This window comes from Lingula anatina, chromosome 1 (assembly GCF_051362555.1).
Source record: "Lingula anatina isolate TDL-2025a chromosome 1, LinAna3.0, whole genome shotgun sequence".
In the NCBI taxonomy this organism is placed as follows: Eukaryota; Metazoa; Brachiopoda; class Lingulata; order Lingulida; family Lingulidae; genus Lingula; species Lingula anatina.
In genome coordinates this window covers 45,155,785-45,167,678 of record NC_141767.1, presented here as the reverse complement: position 1 = coordinate 45,167,678, position 11,894 = coordinate 45,155,785, and the positions used below count along the sequence as shown (strand labels likewise).

General features: G+C 34.0%; 1 long non-coding RNA gene across 1 annotated transcript; it reads left to right on the top strand.

Annotated features, from left to right (window-relative positions):
• Positions 1–4,696: 4,696 nt before the first annotated feature.
• On the top strand, positions 4,697–6,970 carry LOC147764389 (uncharacterized). Its single transcript, XR_015331867.1, has 3 exons — positions 4,697–4,863; positions 5,016–5,101; positions 6,457–6,970. It is a non-coding gene; the product is annotated as an uncharacterized LOC147764389 (long non-coding RNA).
• Positions 6,971–11,894: the final 4,924 nt, after the last annotated feature.

The window sequence follows — 11,894 nt, the reverse complement described above, 5'->3', positions numbered from 1 at the left end:
GCGAGGGGAAGAATCTTTTATCCATGTGGAAATAAACGAACATTAGCCTAGCAACTTAGAAATAAAAATAATAATAACTAGATTTTTTTGTTCTCACACAAAAATCATTAAGACTTGAGGAAATTTTAAACCTTCGTTGCTGTTGTACGCAGCGCCGTCTCTTATTCTCCAATCGATTCATTTCATTTTAACTAAAGTAGAAAATCTGCAAATTGTCAGGAGGCGAGTATTGTGTCCAACGTCTCAGAAAATGTCTTAAATGGTTATTTCAAATAACTCAATAAATAGATTGAGGCTACTTTCATGGTGTCGCCGGATTTTTAAATCATTGAAAGACCTTCGTTAATTTTTTAACTCACGTCATATTTTAGTTAATTTTTTTTGTAATATTAACCCATTAATAAAATATCTTACTTACTTTTATCCATTATTAGCAAGAGAATACGGTAACAGAACACAGTCAAATGTTTTAGACGAAACACGGCAAAACTGCATTCTCATCGAAAGTAATTTGCAAAAACTTTGTTACCGGGCATTGTAAATAAATAAATAAATAAATAAATAAATAAATAAATAAATAAATAAATAAATAAATAAACTTGAGGTTTAGGACAAAATGTGTTAGTAAAAAAACGTGCAGTCTAATTTTTGTTAGTATTAATAATTTGCGAATAATATCTAACAAGGCAGCAAAGCTGTCAAATGTACAGACAAAAAACAGAAAATAAAGATGCAAAAAATAGGATACTATCGGATGCAATAATAAATAATGCTGTCAATCAACACTGAATTTTAATCATGAACAACAGATAACATGGTCAATAACAGGAGCAGACCCAGAGATATTTTCTGACAGTATTCCAAAGTATCTTTGTTGATCCATCCTCCATTTCTGATGGTCTTTCAACAGGAAAAAATAGATACCCGTCAATGTAAACATTAAAATCTGGCCGTCTTCCAGAAGGCCCAGAAGATGGTCTCAATCCGCCACTGCAATAAGATTACAGTTTCAGGACCATGAGAGTTCAAATTCACATGATGAAAGTCTCAATATTTGAAAAATGATGACAGTGCATAAAATAATATTACATAATGTTTAAAGACATAAAAAACAATACAACTGCTTATGTGGAAATACAGAAAATGTGCAGAGCCTCAAGCGGATGAGAGTTAAAAGTCACAAATGCCAGTGTTTGAGAAAAAATTAAAAAGGAAGACATAACAAAACTAGAAAAGCACTCCAAGAGCGCAGACCTTTGCCAAGGCAGCAATTTTTTATTATTATTGATTGATTATGGATCCGGACCACCACCAAAAACTAATCATTGTCCTCCTTGGCCCACTTCTGACAGTTCCTGAAAATTTCATCAATATCGGTTCATAAGTTTTTGAGTCCTGTTGATGACAGACAAACAGGGTGAAAACATTACCTCCTTGGCAGAGGTAAATATAATTCCAATGTAGCTGCTATTCAAACTTTTAATCTTCGAGTTTGATATATATATATATATATATATATATATATATATATATATATATATATATATATATATATATATATATTAAAAACTTATTTGCAATATTAAACAAAGTTTACCTGCATAATTATCACTGCTACCTTATTATTAATCTAGCAGACTGGTTTAGAGAGCTTAACCTTTGGGAGTTTACAGGGAAATATCAACAAGTGTGCTTTATGTAATCTCATTTAATGGCTTATTAATTAGGCAAATGACTTTATAACTCTGAACTTAGCTTAGTGATACCCAAGGGAAATTTACAGACTGACCCTCTCAAAGGTCTTTCAGACCCATAAGTCACATATTAAGAAAAGCACAAAACAATAATGCACAAAATAGGAGACTACCAATTCTGATGCAATAATACATTATGTTTAACTGCACAGTCAACATCAAATTTTAACTATGCACAACAGGTAACACCGACGAAAGTAAAAGCATAAGGCTTCAGGCCCATCAGAGTTCAAGTTTATACTTAGAAAGTGCCAGAATGAGAAAAATGAAAATTTCACACAAATTTGCATAAAATTCAATAATAAATGATAACCCAATTGACCTGGCTTTCTAATTTGAACTGCATGCCAATCCTAAAAATCATACTTATAAGTTAAATATAATAATAAGTAACACAGTTTTCTTTTCATAATGTTTGCAGTAGCAGTGCAAAAAGATTATTGTCAATTTTGATGTAACATTACATAATAAATTATAGAATAATTATCACCAATTTTTGATTATTGACTATAAATAACATGGACATGTAGAAAATTTGATTACCATTCGGCTTCATGTCCATGGGAGTCCCACAATGAATATGCCAAAACGATAATAATGAACATTTCACTAAAATGTATAACTTCCAGAAAAAGAAGCCAATTAGACTGCTTTTCCAACTCGGGCTGCATTTTAGTCCTGTGTTTCTTTTTTGAAAGTTTGAAAATCATAAGTAACATGGTTTTCCCATAATGGTCATCATGGCAGCAGCACCAAAAATTGTGTTTTCTTCTATTTTGATGCAACATTACATAATGCTCAACGGCATAATGACCATCAATTTTTAATGATAAAATATACGTGTCATGGATTTTCAGAAAATGTGACTAGCAAGGGTCTTCAAGCCCGTGGAGGTTCAAAGTCACACCTTGAAAATGTCAATAAGTGAAAAATTAAATTTTCACAAAAAAACTGTTAAATTGCCAGAAAAATTTACCAAACAGACTGCATTGCCTACTGAAGCTGTATGTTAGACCCATGTTTCTTTCCTGTAAGTTTGAGCACGGTAAGTGACATGATTTCCCTTAAATGGTCATCATAGGAGCAGTGCCCAAAATAGGGGTTTCTTCAAATTTTGATGCAACATTACATAATGTTTAACAGCATAATGACCATCAAATGTTATTAATAAAATATTAGTATTATGGACATTCAGAAAACGTGACAAGCAAAGGTCTTCAGGCCCATGGAACTTCAAAGTCACATCTTGAAAATGCCAAACTGTAAACATGACAGCACTGTCCTGAAATGGGTTTATTTCTATTTTTAACACCTTTTTAACATAAAACAAAATAAACATTTTACTGCCATTTTTATATGACCAACTGAGAAAATTGATGAGATGGGGAAAGTATCAATAGAACAGTGTTAAATGTCCAATTTCCTCCATTCTGAGAGTCTGAACATAGTGGATGATTGAATCTGACAAACTGCAATGATATGAGTTTATTTCCATTTTTGACACTTTATTACATCTGTGTCTGTACATAAAAAGTGAAAATACGCGTGCAGGGTGAAATATTCACGACAGGGCCCTGAAGGTAGACTTTAACTTGAATAAAAGAAGTTAGCACAGTCATACACTGTTCTGTGTGATATCTGCCCTTACATGATCCCTGAAGGTAGGCGTTGTTGCCGACACGGCAGAAATTATATACGTTATCATTTTTATTTTATATTTTCCACGCTGTTCTTATGTTTATTTATATTGTGTTAGAGAAGACACTAGAACACTGCTCAATATTAAGTAACATCTATTCATCTAGTCATGTGATGAACTGTATAAAAGCCGATGTTGCATGTACTCTGCGCGGTCATTTATATACTTACTGGCAGAGTGGAGGTATGTTACGATATTACGTGTAGATTGTGTAAAATTTATGTGTTTAATAAAGTGTAATTCACTTATATAGAGATATTTTGTGTAGTTTACAAAAGTTTACATAAGTTTACTTAAGTTTAATCAGTAACATAAGTTATGAGCATCGTGTTTATTAAAGTTTATGTTAATATGGGTGTGGCATTTTCATGACCAACACGCACATGTATATTTATGTTATCAAATAAATTTACAGTACCAGCTCAGATTGCTATGGCCGTATCTGAGCAGCCAGTTGCTAGCGGAGAAAGCGAGTCTGGATATTGTTCTAGTGTGAGTGTTTTGAAATTAAATAATAAATAGTAAAAACTTACACACATGCAAAGATCAATTATTTGTTGTTAAGATCACATGAATTAAGTTGTTTAGTATATCTAGTTTATTCATCTTTATTTCACTGTATTGTTATTATTATTTTTTCTTTTTCTTTTCTTTTTATAGTTTTCACCAGTTTTGTCCAGTTTCTGTTCAGTTTTTGTTCAGTTTCTGTTCAGATTCTGTTCAGTTCTGTTCACTGCGTGAATAAACGGCAGTATTATCCAATGGTGTTGCTTCATTTACTCGTGGTCCGCTACAGGCGTCCCCGTGTTTTTATCCAAAATTTGTGAAGCATGGAACCTTAATGTGCTTTAAATAACCTGTTTTTACTTTTAACAAATGACTATGTAAAAGAAACGGGGACCTTTATTCATTCGATCCACTTAGTTTCGAATACCATAGCCGTTCCGGTCATCGAGTCAAAATGGTAATCTACACGGTTTGTAACTCTAAAAAGGAAAAAAAATCACAATTTAATTGCCTCTGGTAGAGCAACCCTCAATTAGCCGCAAATTTTGAATAAATCATATTCAATTTCATGCCACGAAAAACTAGTTTCTCTGTTAATGCACAATAGATTTGACATCTCAATAAAGCTCTTCTTTCATGCATGTGAGTACAGAGTAAATACGTACATGGAGTATACGCGTACGGATTGTCGCGCGAATTATAGGCACACCCAGTATAATAAGCGGTTACATAAAAAATCAGATATAAAAGGTAGTGATAATTTGGACGGATCCACACCCAGTGGGACCGCGGTAACGGACTCGTCACCTCCAAGAGGATTTGCATTCAATATGCGTGGATGTCAAAGATTTGCTCTGCTCCTATTGACAATATTGCTGGTGGACATGTTTGTTGATTCTGAAGGTATGTTGAAGCTTTTTGTTTTTTCTTCGTAAAATTCAGTCTAGACTTTTCTTTCATGATTTGCTGCAATATGATAAAGACTTTCATTGACATTAAGTTAAAAAATTCAGTGTAACAATTATTTTAATTTTATTTTTCATTATTGTTATTAGCAATTTTTTGGAGGCGGAGGCGCAGAAGAAGAAGAAGAGCAAGCTTATCAGAGAATTTGGACAGTGAAGACGACGCGGCAAACACGGTATGCTAAATATTGCTTCAAAAGAGATGAAATATTAATAAGTTAATGTAAGACTCGTTCACAAACCGACCACCACGTAAGCAGCAACCTTTCAACATTCAGCCTGATGATGCTCTTGTGACAAGCGAAACGTAGCAAATATATATATATATATATATATATATATATATATATATATATATATATTGTACGGTTCTCTTTACTTTTAAAGAATGAACGAAATCGCTGCCACCAACAAAACAGTCCTGTTTTGTAATCTTTATTTCTAAGAGTAATTCTCAAGTCAAATGTACATGTTTCTGTATCTTTTACTAAACGCTGTCTCTGGTTATCTTGCTGTACTGCTGTACTTACCTAACTCTGAAACTAACTGTAACTATACTGTGAAACTAACTCAAACTCTATACTCCCAACACTGCGTAGAGCAGCTGTATTTATACATTTCAAAAGTGGACGGCCTTGAATAGTTCACTGCTACTTTGACTGGCAGCCAGAGGAAAAGTGGACGGCCTTTGGTTATGTTACTTGAAACTATATGCTGGGATTTGGTCAGTTTTTGTGGCAAAAATTGACTTAGTATGCATCTTTAACTTGGTCATTTAACTTGCCCATTATGCTGTTAACAATGCATAATATTGTTCCATAGAGAGTCACTAAATAGAAAATCTTGGAACCATGAAATATCTAATACGTAGGTCAAATATTGTTATCTAGCCCCAGTCGGTGACAAAGAGCTTTTGTGTTACAGTCTTAAGAGATTTAAGATGCATGCAAAGTCAATTTTTGTCACAAAAACCAACCAAATGCCAGCATATAGTTTCAAGTAGTATAATTAAGAGAATTACCAAAAAGCGTTGTTTAATTTTACCCGAAAATGATGTTTGAACGGATTTTTCTGCTGGCATTCTAAGCTGTATGTCAATGGGGCAGGAAAGTTGCAACCAAAAATTTAAAGAAAGGAGCAGTCTAAAGGTCTTTTATGGCTGATCGAGTGATCTATTCAGTTTATCCCTTGGCATGTCGAATTTATTTGAGTCATATAAGAATATAGTAGAAGTGGTTTACATGTGTTACTGGGAATCCACGCTCCACCGATGCTCGGTTCGTATGTACCTTTAATACCAAATTTCAAACGTTTAAGAAAAAAAGACATGTACTAATTTTAATTGTCGGAATGAATTCACTAACCTTCGGTAAGTATGGGAAAATCGTCGTTTACCCCAGGAAAAACTGTTTTTAGCTAAAACGATCAGTTGTTGTCTTTTTAAGAGAACTGTATAGACAACGTGAATATTTTTTATTCATTCATTCATTTATTTATACTAACTTTGGTTATCACTATTATTATTTTGCAGAACCAGCTGTCTGAGAAAGATCGAAATATCCTCACGGATCTGCTTAAAGATGAGATATTCATGAATGATGACGAGATAGATGACGAAGATGAATGAAGCGCTTTTTAGAATTTAACTTTTTCGATATAAAGTTAGATTTACGTCTCTGTATCAAAAAAGGGACCAATTTCTGAGATACGATGGTTAATAATGTTTACAAATTGTCTAAGTTCGTTCCAAATTTTTTTTACTGTTGGAGTGAAGTATATATGCCTACAAATATTTATCCATTTTTTGGACAATTATAGAAAGATAAAACAAGGTTAGGAACCTACAATATGTATACAAAATATTGGTGATGAGAAGATAAAAGTGTCAGAAATTGAGTGGAAAGCTTATCGGTAAAGGAAAGTACCTGGCAGACATTTTTATCGAAGACATTTAACTGACCTTCTTATTCATTTTTCAAACTGGATGTTGTTAAAGACATAATATAAATTCAATAAACGTATATTGCTTCGTTGTGCACAACAGTTATGGTCGTTTAACGAACGCAGCGGACTGGGAGAAAGATAATTCCATGCCATGACAAACTTTCAATGTCCTTGCATTCTTTGCACTGCTGACCCTGAGTGCATGCTGACAAAACAAACGGTTTGACATTGTGCGTCTTTATACTGTTGGATTCAATCTTGAGACCAAAATCTCAAAAATCAACATCTGTGAGTTAATAATAATAATAATAATACACAAATATGCGGGATCAGTGCCAAAAGGCTTGTTTCGGCGATAATTGCACCTGAGATCTACATGTAGTACTAAGAATGTCCACCCACGTCTTGCTCATGCCTATCATTATTTCAATTTTTCGCTATACGCTCCAGCAATAATGTTGTAGAATATGTCAGAAAGGTGCTGTCATAGACGGTTAATGTAATTATTTATTATAAATTATAGGCCTAAATTTTTCATATTATAATAATATTTCTTAATCTGGGTGAAAGCTGAATAATAATTATAATATAATATTCAAAATGAATAATAACAATAATAATAACCACTCCCACCCCCTTTACCACAAATATTGAATGGTTATATGGTTGATAATCCTTTTTAGATAAATTTTGAGTTGCAAACACACGTTCTTTGGCTTGTCAAAGTGTCCACAAAATATGGCCCCTGTGCCGAGCTATTGAACGCCTCAATTTCAGTGTGCATCGGAAGGCTCATTAAATGTAAACCGGTTTCATTTGCCCTAGCATAGATGTACAATAAAATCGGGATGTTATCAGCTAAGCACCTAGGATTTCCTTTTCATGGGCACATTTATGGGCGGCCAAAAGGGCAAAAATTCATGTCGTCGATTCAGTTATGTTTCGTTGATTCACTGCCTTCCCATCGATTCAGTTTCAAGTTTCAACGATCCTGTCATAAATTCAACAACTACTTTCGTCAATTCAATTGTCAAACATTTCTCATCTACGGTGTATTAAAACCAATGCTGTCACTATTTTTGTCGATCGTGTAACTTTTCTCGTCGATCGTCAAACTATTTTCGTCGATCGTGTAACTATTCTCGTCGATCGTCAAACTATTCTCGTCGATCCTGTAACGTCACCTCATCATTCATCGATCGATCGCCAGAGGAAGTGAATGATTGAATCTGACAAACTGCAATGATATGAGTTTATTTCCATTTTTGACACTTTATTACACAAAACACAACAACAAGTTTACTATCATTTTTATGTAATCAACTAATAATGTTGTAAAGATGCAGGAAATGTCAACCAAACACTTTTACATGTCTTAATTAAATAATGAGACTGTTAACATGCCTAAGAATTGAATCTGAGGAAATGTGAAACAAGACAGCACTGTTCTGACATGGGTTTATTTCCATTTTTAACACTTTTTTTAACATAAAACAAAATAAACAGTTTACTGCAATTTTTATATGCATCTTTACAACATATATATATATTAAAAACTTATTTGCAATATTAAACAAAATTCACCTGCATAATTATCACTGCTTCCTTATTATTAATCTAGCGGAGAGCTTAACCTATGGGAGTTTACAGGGAAATATCAACAAGTGTGCTTTATGTTATCTCATTTAATAGCCGATTAATTAGGCAAATTATTTTATAACACTGAAATTAGCTAAGTGATACCCAAGGGAAATTTACAGACTGACCCTCTCAAAGGTCTTTCAGGCCCATAAGTCACAACTTAAGAAAAGCACAAAACAATAATGCACAAAATAGGAGACTACCAATTCTGATGCAATAATACATTATGTTCAACTGCACAGTCAACATCAAATTTTAATTTTGCACAACAGGTAACACCAACAAAAGTAAAAGCATAAGGCTTCAGGCCCATCAGAGTTCAAGTTTATACTTAGAAAGTGCCAGAATGAGAAAAATGAAATTTCACACAAAATTGCATAAAATTCAATAATAAATGATAGCCCAATTGACCTGGCTTTCTAATTTGAACTGCATGCCAATCCTAAAAATCATACTCATAAGTTAAATATAATAATAAATAACACAGTTTTCTTTATTGTCAATTTTGATGTAACATTACATAATAAATTATAGAATAATTATCACCAATTTTTGATTATTGACTATAAATAGCATGAACATGTAGAAAATTTGATTACCATCCGGCTTCATGTCCATGGGAGCTCCGAGTCCCACAATGAATATGCCAAAAAGATAATGAATATTTCACTAAAATGTATAACTTCCAGAAAAAGAAGCCAATTAGACTGCTTTTCCAACTCGGGCTGCATTTTAGTCCTGTGTTTCTTTTTTGAAAGTTTGACAATCATAAGTAACACGGTTTTCCCATAATGGTCATCATGGCAGAAGCACCAAAAATTGTGTTTTCTTCTATTTTGATGCAACATTACATAATGCTTAACAGCATAATACATCAATTTTTAATAATAAAATATATGTGTCATGGATTTTCAGAAAATGTGACAAGCATGGGTCTTCAAGCCCGTGGAGGTTCTAAGTCGCACCTTGAAAATGCCAAGAAGTGAAAAATTAAATTTTTAGAAAAAACTGTTAAATTGCCAGAAAAATTTACCAAACAGACTGCATTGCCTACTGAAGCTGTATGTTAGACCCATGTTTCTTTCCTGAAAGTTTGAGAACAGTAAGTGACATGATTTCCCTTATATTGGTCATCATGGGAGCAGTGCCCAAAATAGGTTTTTTTTTCAAATTTTGATGCAACATTACATAATGTTTAACAGCATAATGACCATCAAATGTTATTAATAAAATATTAGTATTATGGACATTCAGAAAATGTGACTAGCAAAGGTCTTCAGGCCCATGGAACTTCAAAGTCACATCTTGAAAATGCCAAAATGTAAACAAGACAGCACTGTTCTGAAATGGGTTTATTTCCGTTTTTAACACTTTTTTAACATAAAACAAAATAAACATTTTACTGCCATTTTTTTATGACCAACTAAGAAAATTGATGAGATGAGAAAAGTATCAATAGAACAGTGTTAAATGTCCAATTTCCTCCATTTTGAGATTCTGAACATAGTGGATGATTGAATCTGACAAACTGCAATGATATGAGTTTATTTCCGTTTTTGACACTTGATTACACAATACATGATAACAAGTTTACCATCATTTTTACAAAATCAACTAACAATGTTGTAAAGATGCAGGAAATGTCAAACAAACACTTTTACGTATCTTATTACTTAAATAATAAGGCTATTAACATGCCTAAGAATCGAATCTGAGGAAATGTGAAAAAACAGCATAACTTCTAAAATAATGCCCCGATTATGCTGTTTTTGGAACTCAACCTGCGTTTTAGTAAGATTTACCACTCCTGTGACAGGCTTACCCAACTACCAGACTCGGCACCTACGGATCCAGAATAAACTGGTATATCAGACCACACTACCCGTTTTCAAGGTGTGTGTCAGATCGCATTACAGAGTATCAGCCACCACACCGATTTTGCCTGGTGCGCTATGTGATAGCCATGATCCTAAGCGGGGTTGGAAAGTAGTGCATCTCATCTAGATTCATGCGCTGCTGCAATCCCTGTTTATGCTAAAAATCTGACAATACTGCAATTTTTTAACATAAAATTTAGGTTCGACCATAGCCAATGATGTTTTGTAAATAAGAACTTGCAAACTTATATATTAATTTAGAAAAGTATACCTAATTTTGATAGCGGAAGCATATTCTGTCGGGGTTAAATAAAATTATGCGATTTTTTCACCGACTACCGTCTGTCGCTATGTTGTTGTATTCATACGACTCCTACTTGACGAAAACGAGGCGCGATACGCGGATGACAGGTAGGCCTACAAAATTTGTGATGGGGTATGATACTCTGTAATGCGATCTGACACACACCTTGAAAACCGGTAGTGTGGTCTGATATACCGGTTTATTCTGGATCCGTAGGTGCCGAGTCTGGTAGTTGGGTAGGCCTGTGTGAGTTTAATGACAATTGGCCTATCTGTTTTTCTTATATTGTGTTTACAGTGTTGCATATATGCTGAAAAATGAAAAAACAGCATTACTACTAAAATAATGCCCGATCATGCCGATTTTCGAACTTGACCTGCGTTTTAGTAAGATTGATTACTCCTGTGAGTTTCATGACAACAGGCCTAACGGTTTTCCTTAAAATGTGTTTACAGGGTTGCATATATGCTGAAAAGTGAAAAAACAGCATAACTTCTACTATAATGGCCCGATCATGCTGATTTTCGAACTTGACCTGCGTTTTATGAATATTCATCAGCTCTGTAAATATAAAACCAAAAAGTAAAACTGTGTTCCACTTATCGTGTTTACGCTGAAAGTGCACGGCAACGGCATCGGCATCGGCGACGGCGACGACAGACGCAGGTGATGGCAATATGTACAGACACATCTGTGTCTGTACATAAAAAGGCTGTTTTAACTATAACTTTCGTTACCGAAGTAAGCTAAACCTTTGTTTCTTCGTCCCCGTACTCCCAAGACATGTATTTTAAAATTTTCAATGATTCATAAAAAGCCAGATTTCACTTTCTGTAAACCAGAGATTTAGAAAGAGAAGAGTAGGCAACTTTATCTTTAACTTCGTTTTTCACTTTTCTGTCTTTTTTCAAACGGGCCTATATATTGAGAATGAATGTACATGTAACCTGATCCAAATAGCTTTAATATTCAATGAGAAAGGAATCATGTGACTTCCACCGAGAAGATATTGACTCTCAAATCATTTCATTTGAGAGTGCTCTCTCTGCCCTGTGATATGAAATGCATTTGCCGTATTTTGTGAGCCTGTCCGCTTGGTCAATATTGCAAACATTGCTTCCTCATTTCAGAAGCCTACCGAGACACGGCACAACATGGGCCTTCTAACAACCTAGCCTTTGGTTCATTCTCAGGAACCCTGCG